This window comes from Triticum urartu, chromosome 4A, assembly GCF_056163025.1.
Source record: "Triticum urartu cultivar PI428250 chromosome 4A, HENAU_Tu73, whole genome shotgun sequence".
Taxonomy (NCBI): Eukaryota; Viridiplantae; Streptophyta; class Magnoliopsida; order Poales; family Poaceae; genus Triticum; species Triticum urartu.
Genome location: NC_141876.1, coordinates 207,308,427 through 207,333,384, shown reverse-complemented (window position 1 = coordinate 207,333,384; position 24,958 = coordinate 207,308,427).

Sequence of the window (24,958 nt, the reverse complement as noted above, 5' to 3'; positions counted from 1 at the left end):
TATGTTTTGCAGGTGAGACATCTATGTCACTAGTAGTACCGCTTGAACTTCGACGAGTAGCTTGTTACCTCAGCTACGATCTTGTACCCTTGGGAGGGACTTGTAGATAGTCAGGCTTCTCGGCCTTTTTCTTTTGTAGTTGTCTATACTCAGACATGTAATTCTTCCGTTGCTTGTATGCTCTGAATGATGGGTCATGAGACATATGTTTGTATTTAATGCTATGTGGCTCTTCTAGGCCTTTAGTTATATCAGTTTGAGTTATGTTGTGATGCCATGTTGTACAACACATACTTGCATGTTATGCGTACGTGTGACGTGTATTGCTATGTGTGGTATCTGACAACCTGGTTGTTTAGCCTTGGTAGCCTCTCTTATGGGGAAATGTAGTCTAGTGCTTCCACTGAGCCATGGTAGTCTGCTACAGCCCGGTTCACCAGAGTCTTGCTAGCCCAGCACTACTGCTCCGGAACACTTAGACTGGTCGGCGTGTGATTCACATCATTCCTATGTCTGTCCTTTCGGGCAAATATCACACGGTTCCGGAGTCCTGCTAGCCTGCTACAGCCCGGATTCCCGGAGTTCTATTAGCCCAGTTGCTACAGCCCGGATTCACACGTTGCTGACTGACATGCTCGATGTTGTTTCATGTGTGTTCCTACCATGCCATGCCTGCTATTGCTTAGAGTTGTGTCAGGTCTGATTCATCGGGAATGAATTGGAGTGTTACGATATGTTTTGGTGCTGAGAGTTAAGCGTGTGAACATGATTTGGTAAAGGTAGCGGTGAGAGGCCTTGTAGGAGTACATGGTGGGTTGTCTCATTGGGACCGTCCTTAATAACTAAGTTCTGTGTAAGTTGTCCAATGACTAGCTACTACCACCCATTGGGCTCCAGGAGCTCCAAGCTCTCTCGACTTATTAACCGCCTTGATCTCTGTCCAGGATTTGCAAATAGTTTCTGGTGTTTGTAGGTAGTGCTATTTTTCTACCGAGTGGCACCCGGCAGGGTGGACTTGGGACAGACTAGGCACCGTGGCCCGGTGTACCGAGTGGCACCCGAATGGTGGGCTCGGGAACCCTGTACACATCGTTTGGGGCCGTGAGCGAAACCTCGGCCGGATCTCCTTGCGGATGGAACCCGAATAGGCCATAAACCTGGACTAGAGTCTTGTGTGGTTAGTCAGGTCATGGCCGACACCCTTGTCAGGCTTCCGCTTGAATATTGCCGAGATACATGACGTGTACATGGTGATAAGTGGTGAGAGCATGTGTGAAGAAGTACACCCCTACAGGGTTATCATGATCTATTCGAATAGCCGTGTCCTCGGTTATGGACTTCTTGGGTGCTTATGTGGTACATAGACAACTTAAAGTGGATACTCTAAAATGCTCAAGAAAAGTGTGAGTGCTATGGATGGCCTTCTCGTAGGGAGACGGGAATGAATCCATAGTAGTGTATCGATGTGGTGATTAGTGGACTCGAGTGCGCTGCCTCACCTCAAAGAAGTTTCTCGTAGTCGTAGAATAGGATAGCCACTAAGTCAAAGCTGTCTTGCTGCAACTAAACCCCACATTACCTTCTTGATAGAAATGCATGTGTGATAGGATCTGATGTAAGTCTTGCTGAAGACCTTTTTACTCATGTTTGCTTTATTTATGTTTTGCAGGTGAGACATCTGTCTCACTAGTAGTACCGCTTGGACTTCGACGAGTAGCTTGTTACCTTAGCTACGATCTTGTACCCTTGGGAGGGACTTGTAGATAGTCAGGCTTCTCGGACTTTTTCTTTTGTAGTTGTCTGTACTCAGACATGTAATGCTTCCGTTGCTTGTATGCTCTCAATGATGGGTCATGAGACCTCTGTTTGTATTTAATGCTATGAGGCTCTTCTGGGCCTTTATCCATATGAGTTTGAGTTATGTTGTGATGCCATGTTGTACAACACATACTTGCATGTTATGCGTACGTGTGACGTGTATTGCTATGCGTGGGATCCGACAACCTAGTTGCTTATCCTTGGTAGCCTCTCTTATGGGGAAATGTAGTCTAGTGCTTCCACTTAGCCATGGTAGTCTGCTATAGCCCGGTTCACCGGAGTCCTTGTAACATCCCAAATTTTCAATTTGGAATGTTATACATTAGATCATCATGCATATCATATTTTATTTTGCTTTTGGTTTTGATCCTAGAAAATCCTAAGCAACTCAAGGACCCACGGAGAGAGTTGGGGATTTCGTTATTTACATATTTGAGTTTTCTCAAATTATGTAAACAGGATCATTTGATTTCATTTATTTTATCATCAATTATTTCTATTACAAAAATATGAGAGAGGGAATAAAATGACTTCCCTAAAATATAGAAATATTGAGGATTTAATAAATAAAAAATCAAATAAGTTTTATTTCGGAGTTTTTCGGTATTTTTATTTTGAATTTAGGAAAAATGCACGTTTTTCAAAGTTGTAGTTTGGGCCCAGATAAATGTTCACTTTATCGGGCTTGATTTCAGAAACCCGGGAAAATTTATTTCATGATTTTTGGAGTCCGTTTAGTATTTCTTTTTATTTTTCTTCCGAGCTTAATTATATAAAAAAACGAAACCGACTATGGGCCGTACCCGAGCGGGACTGCGCCCGGGGGGCGCCTTTAAATAGCGAGGCACCCAGCGCCGAAGCCCATAGCCAGCGCCCGACCCCAGCCCATAGCCCGCCGTCGCCGAAACCCTAGTAGCCGCCGCCGCTGCCGCCGCCGGACCCGCCGCCGACTCGCCGGAGTGCGCGCCGCCCGAGGTTCGCCGCCGTCTCGTTTTCCGTGCTGTTTAAAAAAAATATGTTCATCATTTTTCTTTTTCATCGGATTTTTCCGCGGTTATTTTCTGATCGCGATTTCTGATCTGATTTTTGTTTTAGTATAACGTTTCGCTCGTTTGTCGGAATCAGGCGATTCAAGCGCCTGGAGTTTCGTCTCGAAACCCTCTTTCCGAATAATCAACTTAAACATGTTTTTGCTACTGTAAAATTTTCCCTAGATCCAGATTACTAGAACGAAGTTGTTTTCTTTCGCCGTTTGATTTCTTTTGCTTCGTTCGATTTGATTCTTTTGCAAACCAGGGTTCTTAAGTTGAACTTTCTGGTTAGATCTTCTATTTGAGTTTTACATGTGCATTAGATGAGTACTTATTGTATGCTTGTTGTTTGTCTGTGATAGAATACCCGGAGTGCGCCGCATGTTACTTCGAATCTCTAGGTATCGCGGATCATCAGCAAGGCAAGTAACACTTTGATCATACCTTTTCTACAACCCAGTTTTATTGCATTAGATCAATCCTCACACATTGCATGATTAGGATCTAATTAAATTGTGGGATGGGAAGTAGATGAGGTAGTACCTATTACATGTTTATTATCAAACCTTTGGGAGTTACTTCTACGTTTGCTTATTATGCCATGCTATGCTAGTAGACGTGGATTGGGTGACTGATATCCATGACAGATGTGAGATTGTTAATTAATGGTTTATCTAAGGTGGCAACTTAAACACAGATCTGGGTGGATTGAGGCACCTGGGGTTTCCAGGACTTGCCTGTTTTTCTTTTGGACCGCCACCCAGGCTCAAAGGGATCATGAGATTATTCATACTAGAAAGTTCCGTGTGCAGCCACAAGCCATTATGGGCTCTGGCATAGTTGGCTAAGTTGTGCGAACTCTTACAGTGGCAGACTAGCAGATGTAGAGGATGTAGGTGGTACGGTCTACCCGATCGTAAGGTGCTAGCGCTTCTGAAAGACTATGTCTCGGTCATCCGTCTTCTCAAACACCATGTAGTGCAAGAGACCAAACGGAGGCGATCGAGTCTTGTGGGGAAAAGTGCGCAAACCTCTGCAGAGTGTAACAAACTAATCATGGTTAGCCGTGTCCCCGATTATGGACATCTTGAGTATCTAGTACCTGGATTTTCATGTGAATCTCAACATGTTACTCTAAATTAATTTTGTTGGATTTTAATGATGTTACTTAATTGGGATTGAGAATGCTGTCAACCATTCTCAATGTTTAACAACCACCATGATAGTAATTAATTTATTCCTTTGAAGTAGGGAAAAATTGGCTTCGCGCAAAAACTGTAACCATAGAGCTTTCCACCAGCCAAATATGCATATAGTATAGTTGTTGCATTCCATTATTCTCTATGTGTTACCTTGCCAGCATATTCCATGTGCTGACCCGTTTTCGGGCTGCAACGTTAATGTTGCAGACTTTTCAGACGACGATTGAGGAGTTTTAGGTCGTGGTTCTATACTCAGTGATGCCATTGGAGTTGATGGACTCACTTATCTTCCAAGTCTTCCGCTGTTATCGTTATTAGATGGCCTTAAGCCATATTTATTGTAATAAGTTCTCTTTTGAGACACTCGATGTAATAGGTGTGTGATTGCTACTCTGCTATAAATCCTTCGAGTACTATGTGGTGTCAGCATTACTGATCCAGGGATGACACCGGAGCATAGAGATCAGACTGTTTGAGGTCTGGTCGCTACAGAGATGGTATTAGAGCACACGCTGACTGTAGGACACGACCACTAAGCTAAAGACCTATATCACTACTCACTCTCTTCTCTTATGACTTCTCATCTTTTCTACTCTTTAGGATGGCGGATGCAAGGAACAAGTTCACCCAACCGGATGAAGATACACCCTTTGGACGCCACTTGAAGGAAGTCACTAGATACCTGAACATAGGAGTACCAAGCTTCACGGGAACCTACAACGCCACTTTACCTGAAGAAGAGCGCTGGATGATTCAAGTTCAAGTTCCAGGAAGGACGTTCATGCCAGTCACTAAGCCCATAGAGTTTTCTTTTGATGCACCAACTTGGAGTCTAGGAAAGAGCATGGCAGCTCACATCACCATGGGACGCATTGGAGAAGTCTACCGCAAGGACCTTAAGGATACTATCTACCAGATTTGTGGGCGCCGAGATGAATACTGGGAGATGATCAGCACCAGGAAAGATAGATCAATTGCAGCTTTTATTCAGGAGTTAAACCAGCACATTCGACGACAGGAGAATCAGATGTGCGCCGACATGATAGATCTAAAGAAGGCTAAGACTAGAATCAAGGAACTGGAGGAAGAACTCAAGGCTACGCGCGAAGATTATGAAGAAGAAATTGAAGTATTGGTGGAGAAGAATGACGATCTGATAAAGAAGATAGGAATATTTATGGGAGGCCCGACACCAGTAGATGAAGACGAAGAACTCAAGGAGATTAGCCCGGAGGACTACATCATCATTGACGGCACCGGCTCGGAACAAGATAGTAGCGATGATGACTATGTGGATGAAGCAGGAGCAGATATCATGGAGTCTACAACCGTAGAATATTTCTAGTAGACCACCTCATCAGTAGTAGTAGTCCACCATGTAAATATAGTACTCCGAGCGCTTTGCGATAGTTAGATCGATTGTATGTCCTTTATTTGATTAATTGAAGTGAATTGTGTGCTTTTGCCTCATGTGCATATGGGTAGTGTTTTCTCTTTAGACCCCCTCTATTCTTATATCTCATCTTTTCTAAACCCTCAGATGCCTCCGAGACGTGACCCCGGATTTGCCTTTCCGCCGGAGCTCACCCAGTTGATCCAGCAGCAGAACACCTTGATGCAGTTGCTAGTTCAAAATCAGAATCAGGGGAACAATAACAACAACCCACCACCACCACTACCTGTTGACCACTTAGCCCGTTTTCTTAGGCTAAATCCGCCGGTGTTTTCCAGTAGCACCGAGTCGATAGTAGCAGATGATTGGCTCCGCAAGATATCTAGGGAGTTGACCACAGCAGGATGCATAGATGTGGAGAAGGTGAAGTTTGCCGCACATCAGTTAGAAGGACCCGCAGCATCCTGGTGGGAGAATTTCACAGCCACTTTCCCAGTCGACACTGTCACATGGGACCAGTTTCAGCAGGCTTTTCGTACTGCCCATGTCTCAGCAGGAGCAATGGCCATGAAGAAGCGTGAGTTTCGTAACTTGCGCCAAGGAGGACGGACAGTTGGCCAGTATGTGGAGGAGTTTAGTAAGCTAGCACGTTATGCCCCAGATGACGTTGCTACAGATGCAGCTAAGCAGGAGAAATTCCTGGAATGACTGAATGATGAGTTGAGTATGCAGTTGATGGTAGCCACCTTCAACAACTACCTGGAGTTGGTAGATCATGCTCTTATGATTGAAGGGAAGCAACAGCAAATTGAGAACCGCAAGAGGAAGTATGGACAAGGAAAGTATAATTCAGGAGCTCAGCAGAAGCCACATTTTACCCCTAGACCGGGAGGACATTTTCAGCATACCCATGGAGTAGGTAGCTCGCGCAATCACAATGGCACCAAGAATGGTAATGGGAATGGAGGAAGCAATGGCGATAACCGCAATACCCCATCCACCCCAGCCAAGAAGGACTCGAGCCACGTCACTTGCTATAAATGTTCGAAGCCAGGACATTATGCAAATGAATGTCCTGAAGGCCAAAATGGCAATGAAAGTTCTAGGAAGAAGCCGAACCCTTTCAACAGGGGACAGGTGAACCACATTAATGTGGAGGAGGTTGAAGCTCAGCCTGATGCAGTAATAGGTAAGTTTTTGGTTAAGTCATTTACTGCACTCGTTCTTTTTGATACTGGTGCATCACATTCATACATCTCAAGGGGATTTGTGGATAAGTATAACCTACCAACCCAAGCCCTTAGGTCACCCATGTTAGTAACCTCGCCAGGAGCAGAATATGTGGCTAGTCTATGGTGTGATCGGTTACCATTAAGGATTGGTAACTATGTTTTTCCCTCAGACCTAATGGTATTGGAATCTCAAGGATTGGATGTGATATTAGGCATGGATTGGTTATCAAAGTATGAAGGGAATATTGAGTGTGCTAGTAAGTCAATTTTGCTTATCACACCAGAAGGGAGAAGGATCAAGTATGTATCCCGGCATGTACCAAAGAGGACACAAGTAAATTGCCTAACAGGAGTTGTGCAGGAGGAAGTACCAGTGGTAAAGGATTTTCCTGATGTATTTCCCGAAGAGTTGCCAGGCATGCCACCGGATAGAGACATTGAGTTTTTGATTGAGCTATTGCCAGGCACGGGGCCAATATCAAAGAGACCATATAGGATGTCAGCAAAGGATTTGGTGGAAATTAAGAAGCAGATTAAGGAGTTACTGGATAAGGGATATATTCGCCCAAGTTCTCCGCCTTGGGGATCGCCAGTACTTCTAGTGGAGAAGAAGGATGGATTGTTAAGAATGGTTGTTGATTATCGAGGATTGAACGAAGTAACGATCAAGAACAAGTACCCACTACCAATGATCAACGATCTGTTTGATCGGTTGCAAGGAGCTAAAGTGTTTTCCAAGATCGATTTGCGATCAGGATACCACCAGTTGAAGATTCGAGAACAGGATATACCTAAGACAGCATTCACCACAAGATATGGACTATATGAGTATACCGTTATGTCATTTGGACTGACTAACGCACCTGCCTATTTTATGAACATGATGAACAAAGTGTTTATGGAGTTTTTGGATAAGTTCATCGTGGTTTTCATTGATGATATCCTAGTATATTCGAAGAATGAAGAGGAGCATAAGGAGCATTTGCGTTTGGTACTTGGAAAGCTCATAGAACATCAATTATATGCCAAGTTCAGCAAATGTGAATTTTGGTTGAAGGAAGTAGGATTCCTCGCACATGTTATATCCGGAGAAGGTATAGTAGTAGATCCCGCTAAAGTTGAAACCGTGACCAGGTGGGAAGCCCCAACTACAGTTCGAGAGATCCGGAGTTTTCATGGACTCGCAGGATACTACCGTAGGTTTATTGAAAATTTCTCAAAGATCGCGAAACCTATGACGGAGTTGCTAAAGAAGGATGCTAAGTTCAAATGGACTGAGGAGTGTGAGGCTAGTTTCCAGGAATTGAAGAAACGTTTGGTTACCTCACCAGTGTTGATTTTGCCAGATCAAACCAAGGATTATGAGGTGTATTGCGACGCTTCACGTCGAGGACTTGGAGCAGTGCTTATGCAGGAAGGGAGAGTTGTTTCGTATGCTTCACGACAACTGAAGCCCCACGAATTGAATTATGCTATGCATGATTTGGAGTTAGCAGCCATAGTGCATGCATTGAAGACATGGAGACATTTCCTCATTGGAAATCATTGTGAGGTGTACACGGATCACAAGGGTTTGAAGTACATTTTCACGCAGAAGGAGTTGAACCTCAGACAAAGGAGATGGTTGGAGCTCATCAAGGATTATGATATGAAATTGCATTATCATCCCGGAAAAGCTAATGTAGTAGCTGATGCATTAAGCCACAAGAGCCATGTCAATACGTTAATGACGGGAGAAATACCCAAGGAGTTAGCAGAAAATCTTCGTGAGCTATGTTTGGAGATAGTTCCGAGAGGCTATGTAGCAGCGCTAGAAATTCAGTCAACTTTGATGGATAGAATCAGAGAAGCTCAGAAAACTGACAAAGAGATTGCCACTATAAAGGAGAAACTGAGCAAGGGAAAAGCTAAAGGATTTCGTGAGGATGAGCACGACACCATATGGTTTGAAGACCGTGTTTACGTGCCCAATGACCCGGAGATCAGAAAGTTGATTCTGCAAGAGGCACATGATTCACCGTATTCGATTCACCCAGGAAATACCAAGATGTATTTGGATTTGAAGGATATTTTCTGGAGGACCGGAATGAAAAAGGATATTGCAGAGTATGTAGCAGTTTGTGACGTATGTCAGAGAGTAAAGGCAGAGCATCAGAAGCCAGCAGGATTGTTGCAACCATTGCCGATATCCGAATGGAAGTGGATAAGCTAGGCATGGATTTTATCACGGGATTACCAAGGACTCGTTCTGGCTATGACTCGATTTGGGTTGTAGTCGATCGATTGACGAAGGTAGCACATTTCATCCCCGTAAAGACCACTTATACCAGTGCTAAGTTGGCAAAGATATACATGACCAGGATCGTATGTTTGCATGGAGTTCCGAGGAGCATCGTATCAGATAGAGGAACCCAGTTTAACTCAAAGTTCTGGAAGCAGTTGCATGAGACTTTGGGTACTAGGTTAGAATTTAGTACAGCTTTTCATCCGCAAATAGATGGACAGACCGAGAGAGTCAATCAGATTTTGGAGGATATGCTGAGAGCTTGTGCGCTAGATTATGGATCTAGTTGGGACGATAATTTGCCATATGCAGAGTTCTCTTACAACAACAGTTACCAAACCAGTTTGAAGATGGCACCTTTCGAAGCTTTGTACGGAAGGAGGTGCAGGACACCGTTGTCATGGGACGAAGTTGGAGACCGCCAGTTGTTGGGACCAGATCTGATTAAAGAGTCTGAATAGAAGGTGAAGTTTATACGCGATAGGCTCAAGGTAGCCCAGTCCAGGCAGAAGAGCTACGCAGATTCTAAACGCAAGGAGACAGTTTACGAAGTCGGAGACAAAGCTTATCTTCGAGTATCCCCACTTCGAGGGATTAAGCGCTTTGGAGTTAAGGGGAAGTTAGCGCCACGATTTGTAGGGCCATATCGAGTTTTGGAGCGTATGGGAGAAGTGGCTTACAAGTTGGAATTGCCAGAAGGATTAACAGGAGTTCATGATGTGTTTCACGTTTCTCGGTTGAAGAAGTGTCACGCGGAGATGGCTGACATACCTTTGAGAGACACAGTGCCATTGGAAGCAATTTAGTTGGATAAGAATTTGACCTATGAGGAGAAACCAGTCAAGATTCTTGAGTTTGCCAGCCGAGTTACTCGTAGCAAGGTTATCAAGTTTTTCAAAGTTCAGTGGAGCCACCACACGGAGGATGAAGCCACCTGGGAGCGAGAGGAAGATTTGCTCAAAGACCACCCTCACCTATTTTCTAGCCAACCCGAATCTCGAGGGCGAGATTCATCTTAAGGGGGTAGGTTTGTAACATCCCAAATTTTCAATTTGGAATGTTATACATTAGATCATCATGCATATCATATTTTATTTTGCTCTTGGTTTTGATCCTAGAAAATCCTAAGCAACTCAAGGACCCACGGAGAGAGTTGGGGATTTCGTTATTTACATATTTGAGTTTTCTCAAATTATGTAAACAGGATCATTTGATTTTATTTATTTTATCATCAATTATTTCTATTACAAAAATATGAGAGAGGGAATAAAATGACTTTCCCAAAATATAGAAATATTGAGGATTTAATAAATAAAAAATCAAATAAGTTTTATATCGGAGTTTTTCGGTATTTTTATTTTGAATTTAGGAAAATGCGCGTTTTTCAATGTTGTAGTTTGGGCCCAGATAAATGTTCACTTTATCGGGCTTGATTTTAGAAACCCGGGAAAATTTATTTCGTGATTTTTGGAGTCCGTTTGGTATTTCTTTTTATTTTTATTCCGAGCGTAATTATAAAAAAAATGAAACCGACTATGGGCCGTACCCGAGCGGGACTCCGCCCGGGGGGCGCCTTTAAATAGCGAGGCACCCAGCGCCGAAGCCCATAGCCAGCGCCCGACCCCAGCCCATAGCCCGCCGCCGCCGAAACCCTAGTAGCCGCCGCCGCCGCCAGACCCGCCGCCGACTCGCCGGAGTGCGCGCCGCCCGAGGTTCGCCGCCGTCTCGTTTTCCATGCTGTTTAAAAAAAATTATGTTCGTCGTTTTTCTTTTTCATCGGATTTTTCCGCGGTTATTTCTAATCGCGATTTCTGATCCGATTTTCGTTTTAGTATAACTCTTAGCTCGTTTGTCAGAATCAGGCGATTCAAGCGCCTGGAGTTTCGTCTCGAAACCCTCTTTCCGAATAATCAACTTAAACATGTTTTTGCTACTGTAAAATTTTCCCTAGATCCAGATTACTAGAACGAAGTTGTTTTCTTTCGCCGTTTGATTTCTTTTGCTTCGTTCGATTTGATTCTTTTGCAAACCAGGGTTCTTAAGTTGAACTTTCTGGTTAGATCTTCTATTTGAGTTTTACCTGTGCATTAGATGAGTACTTATTGTATGCTTGTTGTTTGTCTGTGATAGAAGACTCGGAGTGCGCCGCCTATTACTTCGAATCTCTAGGTATCGCGGATCATCAGCAAGGCAAGTAACACTTTGATCATACCTTTTCTACAACCCAGTTTTATTGCATTAGATCAATCCTCACACATTGCATGATTAGGATCTAATTAAATCGTGGGATGGAAAGTAGATGAGGTAGTACCTATTACCTGTTTATTATCAAACCTTTGGGAGTTACTTCTACGTTTGCTTATTATGCCATGCTATGCTAGTAGATGTGGATTGGGTGAGTGATATCCATGACAGATGTGAGATTGTTAATTAATGGTTTATCTAAGGTGGCAACTTAAACACACACCTGGGTGGATTGAGGCACCTAGGGTTTCCGGGACGCCTGTTTTTCTTTTGGACCGCCACCCAGGCTCAAAGGGATCATGAGATTATTCATACTAGAAACTTCCATGTGCAGCCACAAGCCATTATGGGATCTGGCATAGTTGACTAAGTTGTGCGAACTCTTACAATGGTAGACTAGCAGATGTAGGGGATGTAGGTGGTACGGTCTACCCGATCGTAAGGTGCTAGCGCTTCTGAAAGACTATGTCTCGGTCATCCGTCTTCTCAAACACCATGTAGTGCGAGAAACCAAACGGAGGCGATCGAGTCTTGTGGGGAAAAGTGCGCAAACCTCTGCAGAGTGTAACAAACTAAGCATGGTTAGCCGTGTCCCCGGTTATGGACATCTTGAGTATCTAGTACCTGGATTTTCATGTGGATCTCAACATGTTACTCTAAATTAATTTTGTTGGATTTTAATGATGTTACTTAATTGGGATTGAGAATGCTGTCAACCATTCTCAATGTTTAACAACCACCATGATAGTAATTAATTTATTCCTTTGAAGTAGGGAAAAATTGGCTTTGCACAAAAACTGTAACCATAGAGCTTTCCACCAGCCAAATATGCATATAGTATAGTTGTTGCATTCCATTATTCTCTATGTGTTACCTTTCCAGCATATTCCATGTGCTGACCCGTTTTCGGGCTACAACGTTAATGTTGCAGACTTTTCAGACGATGATTGAGGAGTTTTAGGTCGTGGTTCTATACTCAGTGATGCGGTTGGAGTTGATGGACTCACTTATCTTCCAAGTCTTCTGCTGTTATCGTTATTAGATGGCCTTAAGCCATATTTATTGTAATAAGTTCTCTTTTGAGACACTCGATGTAATAGGTGTGTGATTGCTACTCTGCTATAAATCCTTCGAGTACTGTGTGGTGTCAGCATTACTGATCCAGGGATGACACCGGAGCACAGAGATCAGACTGTTTGAGGTTTGGTCGCTACAGTCCTGCTAGCCCAGCACTACTGCTTCGGAACACTTAGACTGGCCGGTGAGTGATTCACATCGTTCCTGTGTCTGTCCTTTCGGGGAAATGTCACGTGGTGAATTCCAGAGTTCTGCTAGCCTGCTACAGCCCGGATTCCCGGAGTCCTGTTAGCCCAGTTGCTACAGCCCGGATTCACACGCTGCTGACCGACATGCTCGATGTTGTTTCATGTATGCCTGTCCCCGTAAGTTAGTGCCACTTTGGGTTCACGACTAGTCATGTCGGCCCGGGTTCTCTGTCATATGGATGCTAGCGACACTATCATATACGCGAGCCAAAAGGCGCAAACGGTCCCAGGCCAGGTAAGGCGACACCCATGGGAATACCGTGCGTGAGGCCGCAAAGTGATATGACGTGTTACATGCTAGATCGGTGTGACTTAGAATCGGGGTCCCGACAGCTTTGGTATCAGAGCCTGACTGCCTGTAGGATTACTAAGCCATCCTGGTCGAATTTGAGTCTAGAAATTCTTTAGCTATATAGGGGAATTGATTGTGGTAGGGAACATAAGGCTCTTTTTACTCCTTATACCTCATGCCCTTCTGATCTGAGTCATCCTACCTTCCTACGGGGTTAAGGAACTAGGCTTCCTCTTCTGTCTATCAGGATCACGTGTTACTACTCCGTAGTCTCTTAGGATTGGTTGCTCAGAGTCTTATCCCAGTTTGAGTACTTCCGGTGTAGTCTGTTTAGTACTACCACAGAACCTTGAGTGATGATGTTGAGTACGGTACTACCCCATCGTTTGCAGGATGTCTCATTTTGAGCATTTTACTGCCGTTATGCTTCCGGAATTGTCCTAGGAGTTCAAGAGATAGTATTTTCCTTGTACTATATTCTACATCCTTATGATGATGTTGAATCCATCCTTGTTTCCTTGGTATGTTCTTCAGGATGTCATCAGTTAACCGAAGTTCTGTTGCTCGTAGCCGGAACCATGGAGATGGTAGGGATGAGGATCCTCCCGATCGGTCCTTGTTGGAAAGTTCATGTTAGAGGTTGAGATGAACAAGCGTGAGACCAACCGCTTGTTAGCACGTATCGAGGAGAACACCGCACCCCAGTGCAAAGAGTCAGCGACCATCTATGATTTCATTGGTTTGGAACCACCTACCTTCCATCATTCCATTGAACCACTCAATGCAGATGACTGGCTTCGTAGTATCACTCACAAGCCGCGTTCTGCGAACGTAGCTCAAAGTGACAAGGTCACCTATGCTGCTTATCATCTGGAAGGTCCTGCTAGTCTTTGGTGGCAGAACTATGAGGCTATGCTTCCAGCTGGCCATATACCCACCTGGAGAGATTTCACTGAGGCTTTTCGCGAGCATCACATTCCTCAGGCTCTCATTGACCACAAGAGAGAAGAGTTCTGTAGTTTCACCCAGGATAAGATGGTTGTTGATGCTTACAGTAGAGAGTTTGAGAACCTTGCTCGCTATGCTACAGAAGAAGTGTCCACAGACGCCAAGAAGCAGGCTAGGTTCCGGAAGGGTCTCAACCCCAAGTTGCGTCGTGATCTCCACTTGCATCATTGCAATATATTCCGGGCTCTTGTGCACAAGGCCATTAACACAGAGACAGCTCAGCTCACTTACGAGGAGTCTCGTAAGCACACCCATGATTTGGGTTCTTCCTCCGGTTCTAGTTCTCAGAAGCGCATGATTTGGGTTCCGAACTCCACTCTTCCACCCTGATATTCACCGAGGCCCTCTTATGTGGCGCCTCACCCAGTTCAGCATTATGCTCCATCCAGGCCTATTGGTAGACCGCTTGTCAATGCGGGTCCACGTCCTACCTCAGGGACTTGTTTCACATGCGGAGAGCCAGGACACTATGCCCGTGACTGCTCTCAAACCAACTATGCTCCACCCCTGCCTGAGAAGTCTGTTGGCCGTGGTAAGCCATCACGCAAGGTGATTAGTGTCAACTCAGCTCCCACTGAACGTGGATGTGTGCATCACGTCTCAGCTAAAGACACTCATGATGATCCGGATGTCGTTCTTGGTACACTCCTTGTCAACTGTCATCCAGCTTCGGTTCTGTTCGATAACGGAGCATCTCACTCCTTCATCTCTGAAGGCTATGCTCGTTTGCACGACATGTCATTTTGTGATATGCCAACTCCACTTGAAATCCAAACTCCAGGGTCTAGATGGCAAACTACCAGAATTAGCCATGGTAATGAAATCCTTGTTGACAGACTTGTATTCCTTGCATCACTTGTAGCCCTCAAGTCTTCAGATATTAACATCATCTTGGGTATGGACTGGACGACAGCTCATCATGCCAAGATTGATTGTTTCACCAGGTCTGTTCAGCTTACACACCCATATGGCAAGATAGTCACTGTCTCCACCAGAGTTGCAAAGCGTCAACTCTATTCTCTTAATGCCAGCCCTCACCTTGAGGATATCCCGGTAGTCTGTGACTTTCTAGATGTCTTTCCTGAGGAACTGAGATGTAGAGTTTTTCATAGATCTTATCCCAGGAACCGCCCCAATTTCTAGGAGACCTTACAAGATGGCACCCTTAGAACTAGCTGAGCTTAAGAAACAACTCGATGAATCCTTGCAAAAGGGTTTCATCTGTCCTAGTTCTTCTCCCTGGGCTTGCCCCATCCTCTTCGTCAAGAAGAAGGATGGTACGGACCGGATGGTTGTAGATTATTGTCCCGTTAATTTGGTCACGATAAAGAACAAGTATCCACTCCCCAGGATCAACGATCTGTATGATCAGCTTGCTGGATCCTCAGTCTTTTCCAAGATGGATTTGAGGTTAGGCTACCACCAAATCAAGATCAGAAATGGGGACATTCCTAAGACAGCGTTCGTCACTCGTTATGGCCAGTACGAGTACACCGTCATGTCCTTTGTTCTAACCAATGCTCCAGCTACTTTCTCCCGATTGATGAACTCGATCTTCATGGAGTACTAAGATAAGTTCGTCGTGGTTTACCTCGATGATATCCTTATTTACTCGAAGAACGAGGAAGAGCATGCCGAACATCTTGGACTTGTGTTAGAAAAACTCAGAGAGCACCGCCTTTATGCCAAGTTCTCCAAGTGCAAATTTTGGTTGCCAGAAGTGACCTATCTCGGCCACGTGATCTCTTGTAAGGGCATTGCTGTCAATCCCGAGAGAGTTCTGGCCGTTCTTGATTGGACTCCGCCTGAAACAGTTAAGCAAGTTAGGAGTTTCCTTAGTCTAGCCAGTTATTGTGGCCGCTTCGTTGAAAACTTCTCCAAAGTGGCCATACCTCTCACGGAACTTCTCAAGAAAGATAAAAAATTTGAGTGGTCCCCACAGTATGAGTACAGTTTTTAGGAACTGAAAAGACGCCTGACTTCTGCTCCCATACTTGTGCCACTGAATTTCACTAAGGACTTTGTTATCTATTGTGATGCCTCATGACAGGGACTAGGTTGCATTCTTATGCAGGATCATCATGTGATTGCCTATGCATCTCGACAGTTGCATCCACATGAGGAGAATTATCCTACACATGATCTAGAGCTTGCAGCCGTAGTCTATGCACTTAAGACATGGCGACATTACCTTCTTGGTAAACATTGCAAGATTTACACCGACCACCAGAGTCTCAAGTATATCTTCACCCAACCAGATTTGAACCTTAGGCAAAGATGTTGGTTGGAGTTGATCTCAGATTACGACTTAGGGATTACCTACACCCCAGGCAAGGGAAATGTCATGGCTGATGCACTAAGTCGTAAGTCCTATTGCAACAATCTCATGTTGCAACAGGGCCAACCACTTCTCCATGAGGAGTTATGTAAGCTCAACCTTCACATTGCTCCTCACGGATTCCTTTCTACCTTGGTGGCGAAACCTACTCTTGTGGATCAGATAATCTCTGCTCAGAAGTAGGATACGGGAATTTCCTGGATCAAGAAAAGCATTGACAAGGGAGTTGGTGGTAGTTTCTCTATGGATGATCGAGATGTTGTTTTCTTTGAGAATCGCTTGGTGGTTCCCAAGAATCAACATCTGCGACAACTGATTCTTAAGGAGGCTCATGAATCTCCTCTCATGATTCATCCCGGTAGTACTAAGGTGTATCAGGACCTATGCTAGAGGTTCTGGTGGACAAGGATGAAGAGAGAAATCGCTGAGTTCATTGCCAAATGTGACGTTTGTCGTCGCGTTAAGGCAGAACATCAGAGGAATGCTGGCACCCTTCAGCCTTTAGCTCTTCCTGAGTGGAAATGGGATAAAGTTGGTATGGACTTCATCACTGGCTTTCCCAGGACCAAGAGAGGGAATAATGCTATCTTCGTAGTCATTGATCGTCTTTCCAAAGTGGCTCACTTCCTACCTGTTCGAGAGAGTATCACCTCTAGTCAGCTCGCTGACTTATATATTTCTCGAATAGTGTCACTTCATGGTGTTCCACTAGAGATCAATTCAGACCGTGGTAGTCTTCTCACTTCTCATTTATGGGAGAGTTTCCAAACTGCCATGCGGACCCATCTTTCCTTTAGTACCGCTTTCCACCCTCAGTCAAGTGGTCAGGTGGAACGGGTCAACCAAATTCTTGAAGACATGCTTAGAGCTTGCGTTATCTCATTCGGTATGGATTGGGAATTTCGCCAAGTTTGCTTATAACAATAGCTACCAATCCAGCCTCAAGAAAGCTCCTTTTGATATTCTGTATGGACGAAGATGTCGAACACCTTTGAACTGGTCAGAAACCGGTGAAAGACAATTCTTTGGACCGGATATGATCCAGGAGGCAGAAGAACAAGTTCGCGTCATTCGTCAGAATTTGAAAGCAGCCCAATCTTGTCGAAAGAGCTAGTATGACCACCGTCATAAGGATGTGGCTTATGAAGTTGGCGACAAGGCTTACCTTCGGGTTACTCCCTTGAAGGGTACCCATCATTTCGGTATCAAGGGTAAGTTGGCTCCTCGTTACATTGGTCCTTTTCGCATTCTCTCTAAATAAGGAGAGGTTTCCTACCAGTTGGAACTACCCCCACATCTTTCCCGAGTACATGATGTCTTCCACGTCTCTCAACTCAGGCGTTGCTTCTCGGATCCCATCCGCGGAGTGGACCACGAAACGCTTGATCTCCAAGATAACCTCACATATCGAGAGTACCCTGTTTGCATCCTTGATCAAGCAAAGCATGTCACTCGACATCATAACATCAAGTTTGTCAAGGTTCAGTGGTCTCATCATTCCGAGAGAGAAGCTACCCGGGAGCGAGAAGATCGTCTTCGACTTGAGTACCGCGCTTTCTTTCTGACAACTCCTGAATCTCGGGACACGATTCTTTCAAGTGGGGGCGAGTTGACACATCCCTAGTTCTGGTATGAACTAGACTAGCTAGTCATGTGTGCATCATGTTTAAATTTCATTTAAATTTGAATTGGGGATTTGTGAAACCCTCAGAAATCATTTCTGGAAATAACCCACATAAAAATTGATCCAAAAAGGTCCACGAAAATGTTCATGTTGCTCTCTGAAAATATTGGTCAGAGGTAAAAATCAAACCAATATTTTTAGGAGCTCACAAATATTTATTTTGGCCATTTGGAATTAATCCAGTATTTATTTGCGTTGGATAAATATTTTTATATATACAAAATATTGTCCAATATTTCTGAATTTTGGTGAGGGGCTTTGGAGTGGTCCAACTAGTCCCTACTAAAATTTACAGAATAAAACAAGTTGATTTAGTATTTTACTAAATCAGAACAAATGTCAAAAAATAGAAAAGAAAACAAAAATAGGAAAGAAAATTTACCTAGGGTTACCTGGCCGGCCCAGTGGACTGCCAGCCCACGAGGCCCAGGCGCCAGTCACCCCTAACCTCCTGCCAGTAGGCAGGAGGGGGTGTGGCCACGGCGCGCACACACGCGCTCGGCCAACTCCTGCTTGCCGCTGCTGCTGGAGGCCGCTGCGAGCGCCACGCACTCCCCCCTGTTCTCTCTCGCTCCCCCCTGAGTCGATCCCCTCCTCTGCCGCCTCCCCCTCGCTCTTTCTCTCATGGTCGAGCACGCCCGTCGCCGCCGCTCGCCGTTGTCATGCTCACTGTCTCCCCCTCGCCCTCTCGTCGTGCCCACGAGCTCTGTGCCGTTGCCCTGCATTGTCTCCCTCAGCCACGCAAGCCAGAGCGCCCCGAGGAGCCGCCATCACTGTCATCTTCACCTCCGGCCGCCCGAGATTGTCGTCGCCGTTCTGGCCGCGTCGGACCTCCCCCGAGCTTGCTGACGCCTCCGCCGGATCCTCTATGAGCTCTCCTCCGTTTCCCCTCTGTCCCCGCGCTCGTTTTCCACACTGTAGCTCCATCCCCGCCATGGCCGTATCTCCTCGCCACCGTCCATGTCGCCGCCGTCGCGCTAGCCGCCGCAGCTCGCCCCCGAGCACCTCACCGTGCTCCTGTTGCCACGAGGGTGCCGCAGAGCCCCTCGGGTGGCCTCCCCGTGCCCTGCAGCCCGCTTCCGCTCGAGGCCGAACTCCCGCCGCTGCCCTGAGCTCTGCTTCGGCGAGCTCCGACCTCCCCAGCTCATCCCACATGCTCCACTGGATGTGGATGACGACGGGCTACGCCCCGGTGGTCTCCGCATGTCCAGCCGCCGCTCGAAGCGCAAGTCCGGCGAGTCGCCGCCGCGGGTTTGGTCGTCGCCGGCCGAACTCCGGCGATTGCTTACGTGGCCTCTAATTAGGCACTAATTACCCCTAGAGACACTAACAGTGGGCCCCAGCACCACCAATCTAAATTAGATTAGAAATAACCCCCCTGTTTAACACTATGACACTGACGTGTGGACCCCACACGTCAGGTTTGACCCAGTCAGCGCCGTTGATGTGCTGACGCAGGCATGACACAATGCTGATGCAATTATTCTTTTCTGGATTTAAAATAAATCAGGAAAATCCAGAAAATGTTATAAACTTAAAAAATCATTGAAATTCAACCGTAGCTCGGATTGAAATAATTTATATATGAAAAATTATCAGAAAAATTCAATCTATCCATCTGTACCATTTTCATGCATGACAAACCAACCTATACATAATATATATATGAAAACACACTTATGGCATTTAAATGGACTTAATTCAGAGTTGCATTTGAACCTTTGGTTCAAATGGACCTCTTCCAAATAGAATGCTTGATGCATTAACTCAAACAACATCACATCTTCATGTCATGTTCATGCATCATATTGTTGCATATGCTTGTGTATTGATTGCCGACACCGTTCCTTCTCGATAGGTCCTGCTCCGAAGACCGATCCAGAGTACCTGTCAGTGGAGCAGTGCCCCCCTGTTGATCTACCAGGCAAGCAAACCCCCTTGTTCATTCCGATACAATCCTACCCTCTCTCTCCTGCTCTCATTTATTGCATTAGGACAACAACGATTCAACTGCTACTTTATGTTGCGGTAGTTGAACCCATTCCTCTACATGACCTGTCATTGCCATAGTAAATAGTTAAAACCCACTAGCATGTGTAGGAGTTGATTGAGCCATGTTGTGTTCCTACCATGCCATGCCTGCTATTGCTTAGAGTTATGTCAGGTCTGATTCATCGGGAATGAATTGGAGTGTTACGATATGTTCTGGTGCTGAGAGTTAAGCGTGTGAACATGATTTGGTAAAGGTAGCGGTAAGAGGCCATGTAGGAGTACATGGTGGGTTGTATCATTGGGACCATCCTTAACTACTGAGTTCTATATAAGTTGTCCAATGACTAGCTACTGCCACACATTGGCCTCCGGGCGCTCCAAGCTCTCTCGACTTATTAACCGCCTTCATCTCTGTCCAGGAGTTGCAAATAGTTTCTGGTGTTTGTAGGTTGTGCTATTTTTCTACCAAGTGGCACCCGGTAGAGTGGACTTGGGACAGACATGGCACCGTGGCCCAGTGTACCGAGTGGTACCCGGATGGTGGGCTCGGGAACCCTGTACACATTGTTTGGGGCCGTGAGCGAAACCTCGGCCGGATCTCCTTGTGGATGGAACCCGAATAGGCGATAAACCTGGACTAGAGTCTTGTGTGGTTAGTCAGGTCGTGGCCGACACCCTCGCGAGGGTTCCGCTTGAAGGTTGCCGAGATACATGATGTGTACAAGGTGATAAGTGGTGAGAGCGTGTGTGAAGAAGTACACCCATGCAGGGTTATCATGATCTATTCGAATAGCCGTGTCCTCGGTTATGGACTTCTTGGATGCTTACATGGTACATATACAACTTAAAGTGGATACTCTAAAATGCTCAAGACAAGTGTGAGTGCTATGGATGGCCTTCTCATAGGGAGACGGGAATGAATCCATAGTAGTGTATCGATGTGGTGATTAGTGGACTCTTGTGTGCTGCCTCACCTCAAAGAAGTTTCTTGTAGTCGTAGAACAGGATAGCCACTGAGTCAAAGCTGGCTTGCTGCAACTAAACCCCACATTACCTTCTTGATACAAATGCATGTATGATAGGATCTGATGTAAGTCTTGCTGAGTACCTTTGTACTCATGTTTGCTTTATTTATGTTTTGCAGGTGAGACATCTATGTCACTAGTAGTACCGCTTGAACTTCGACGAGTAGCTTGTTACCTCAGCTACAATCTTGTACCCTTGGGAGGGACTTGTAGATAGTCAGGCTTCTCGGCCTTTTTCTTTTGTAGTTGTCTATACTCAGACATGTAATTCTTCCGTTGCTTGTATGCTCTGAATGATGGGTCATGAGACATATGTTTGTATTTAATGCTATGTGGCTCTTCTAGGCCTTTATTTATATCAGTTTGAGTTATGTTGTGATGCCATGTTGTACAACACATACTTGCATGTTATGCGTACGTGTGACGTGTATTGCTATGTGTGGTATCTGACAACCTGGTTGTTTAGCCTTGGTAGCCTCTCTTATGGGGAAATGTAGTCTAGTGCTTCCACTGAGCCATGGTAGTCTGCTACAGCCCGATTCACCAGAGTCTTGCTAGCCCAGCACTACTGCTCCGGAACACTTAGACTGGTCGGCGTGTGATTCACATCATTCCTATGTCTGTCCTTTCGGGGAAATGTCACACGGTGAATTCCGGAGTCCTGCTAGCCTGCTACAGCCCGGATTCCCGGAGTTCTATTAGCCTAGTTGCTACAGCCCGGATTCACACGTTGCTGACTGACATGCTCGATGTTGTTTCATGTATGCCTGTCCCCGTAAGCTAGTGCCACTTTGGGTCCATGACTAGTCATGTCGGCCTGGGTTCTCTGTCATATGGATGCTAGCAACACTATCATATACGCGAGCCAAAAGGCGCAAACGGTCCCGGGCCAGGTAAGGCGACACTCGTGGGAATACCGTGCGTGAGGCCGCAAAGTGATATGACGTGTTACATGCTAGATCGGTGTAACTTAGAATCGGGGTCCCGACACTTGTTTTAACCGAAGCGTTGTGTCTATCATTCCTCTTCTAACCGGAGTCTAATCCAAGTGCTATAATTTTGCCAAGTTCATATTCTCTACCTTCCATTTCCAACCGGAGTGTTATCGTAATTGATCCTTATCGTTCCTTGTACATCTCATTCTACCGGAGTGCTTGCATGTACTTCTTGTCCATTGAAACCCTTTTTCTTGTGTTTTTCAACCTACAAGGTTCTCATAATGTTCCTTGTTCCTCTTTTCTAACGGAGTATTTTCAATTCATTTCATCTTCATTGTATTCTTTCTTTCAATTCGTTCAACCTAGCAAGGTTCTTTGGTTTCACACATTTGTCAAAGAACCAACTTTGTTTTACCTTTTCTCTTCCTCTGTTCTCCCTCCGGTGCCATCCTAGATCTCGGGACGAGATCCTCTCGTAGTGGTGTAGTGTTGTAAAGCCCCGAGACAGATGCGTCAGGTGTCTTCCAGTTATTCACTGTTGTTGCCTTGTCATTTGTTTGTGTGTTGCATATTACCATGTCATCATGCGCATTGCATCATGATGTTTTCAAAACTTGCATCCGTCCCGGTCTCCTCGTTCTCTCCATTGTCCGTTCTGAGTATAGTGTAGATAGAACGCCTGTCAAATTTCATCGCATTCGGAGATCGTTTGATGCCCCAACAGATAACTATAGCGGTAGTATAGCCGGTCTATCGTCAGACGTTTTCGGTCTCCGGAAACAGTTGTCGGGCTGCTCTCTCTTCTCTCCTCTCACCTCATCACACTCTGCCCAGCCCACATCTAGTTCGCCTCTGTCCGGAGCTGCACGATCACGATTGTATGGTTCGAAAACACCTCCTAACCCCCTAACCCTAGCATCTGTCTATATATAGCCCCTACCCCTGCCAAAAATGGCCTAAACCTCCTTCCCCCGCAACCGCCGTCGTCTCCTACCTCGCTTTCAGCGCCCAGCCAGCACCCCACCACCACTTGTCTCCGCCAGAGCCACCCGTCGCCGTCGCCACATCAGCTGCGTCGCCCCTGCGCCCACTCCCGCATCGCGGCATGTCCTCCCCTGCGCCCCACTTCGCCTCGGCCCTCAGAGCCCATGGGAGGCCCACCCTGGGTCGGATCTGGGCCCGACCGCTGTGCCCCATTCGCCCCGCTCGAGCTGGATCGGGAGAGCCCAATCCCGAGCTCTCCGCGCTGCCGCCTGACCTCCTCGGCGGAGTTGAGTACCCCGGGCGCCACTCCTCTCTCTTTCCCCTTTGTGGGTGCTACAAATGACCCTGATTTTTGTTGGACTTTCTAGATCAGATACAAGCAATCTCTCAAGGAAAGGCATTGTAGCGACCAGACCTTAGAAGGTCAGGTCTCTGTGCTTCAGTGTCATCCCTGGATCGGTAATGCTGACACACACAGTACTCGAAGGATTTATAACAGAGTAGCAATCACACACTTATTACATCGAATGTCTCAAAAGAGAACTTATTATAATAAATATGGCTTAAGGCCATCTAAATAAGATAACAATGGAAGACTTGGAAGATAAAGTGAGTCCATCAACTCCAACGGCATAGCTGAGTGCATGAAAAACGACGTATGGCATCTTACTCATCGTCTGAAAAGTTTGCAACATGATATGTTGCAGCCCGAAAGGGGTCAGCACATGGAATATGCTGGCAAAATAACACAATAGAGCAACGAACACATAAATGCTATCACTACATGCATATATGGCTGGTGGAGGCTCTATGGTTATATTGTTTTGCGCAAAGCCAATTTTTCCCTACAACAAAGGAATATATTTTATTTTAACTATCAAGTTGGTAGAAAATTATTGAGAAGGTTCCTCCAACACAATCCCAAAGTAATAATTATAACCCAACAAATTAATTAAGTAAAGTGATGAGATCAACATGATAATCCAAGAACCAGATACTCAAGATGTCCATAACCGGGGACTCGATCTCTACAGAGGTTTGTGCCCTTTTCCCCACAAGACTCGATCTCCTCCGTTGGATTTATCGCACTACATGCTATTTGAGAAACGGATGGCCGAGACACAGTCTTTCAGAAGCATCAACTCTAACCCCTGGTAGACCGTACCAACCTACATCCCCTACATCTGCTAGTCTACCACTGGAAGAGGTCACACAACATACTCAACTATGCCAGAGCCCATAATGGCTTGTGGCTGCACACGTAAGTTTCTAGCATGAATAACGTCGGCGTTCTGGGAATGGGGGCCCCAGACTTGCCTGCCAGCGGCCCATGGCGTGGCTGTGCTGGCAGGTCTGTACGACCCATCATCATCAACAAGGCATTCAAGACCCTCGCGAGGGGCCAAGCCTCGCAAGGCGGACGACGCAAGACCTCCTCAGGAGCAGCCTCACCAGGCTTCCTTGCGAGGAGCGGAGATATCAAGGCGGGGTGAACCTCGCGAGGCTCTCATGATATGAGCCATGACGATCGGCGCCAGGCGGGTGCCAGCGCGCAACGTCCTTGTTTCTTCTTTGGTGCTAGGGAGGCAAGTGCATGCGCGGAGTACTGAGGCATCGGGAAAAGGTTTCCATATCGGTGCAACGAGACCAAGACCAGAAAGACGGCAGGACAGAGGTCACCATGGAGCCCAGGACGGCGTCACCACCAGAACCTTTGGCAGGCGAAGACCACCTTTTGGCAGGATAGCTTGTACTAGCTATCCCCTTTCAAGGACACCATTGTTGGCTCCCTTCCCGCTCAATATTTGGGGAGAGGACCAGGGCCTATATAAGTAAGGCTAGCCACCACAAAGAAAGAAAGAGATGAGAGGAGATAGGATCTGGTAGAAGGCCAACCCTTAGCACACCAAGCACAAGAACACCTCAACCTCAAGAGGATGTTCTTCCCCTTGTACTGTTCATCATCAGCCCAAGAGGCAATCCACCCCCGCCGCACTGGAGTAGGGAATTACACCACATCGGTGGCCCGAACCAGTATAAACCTTGCGTCTTTTGTGTTGCGAGTGTGTCGAGTTTGTCCGCGAGACCTTAGTGAGCTAGGATGTAGATCAGTAGGAGGGAAAGAACTTCGCCCGCACCCTAGAGTTCGAACCTCAAGGATCTGCCGG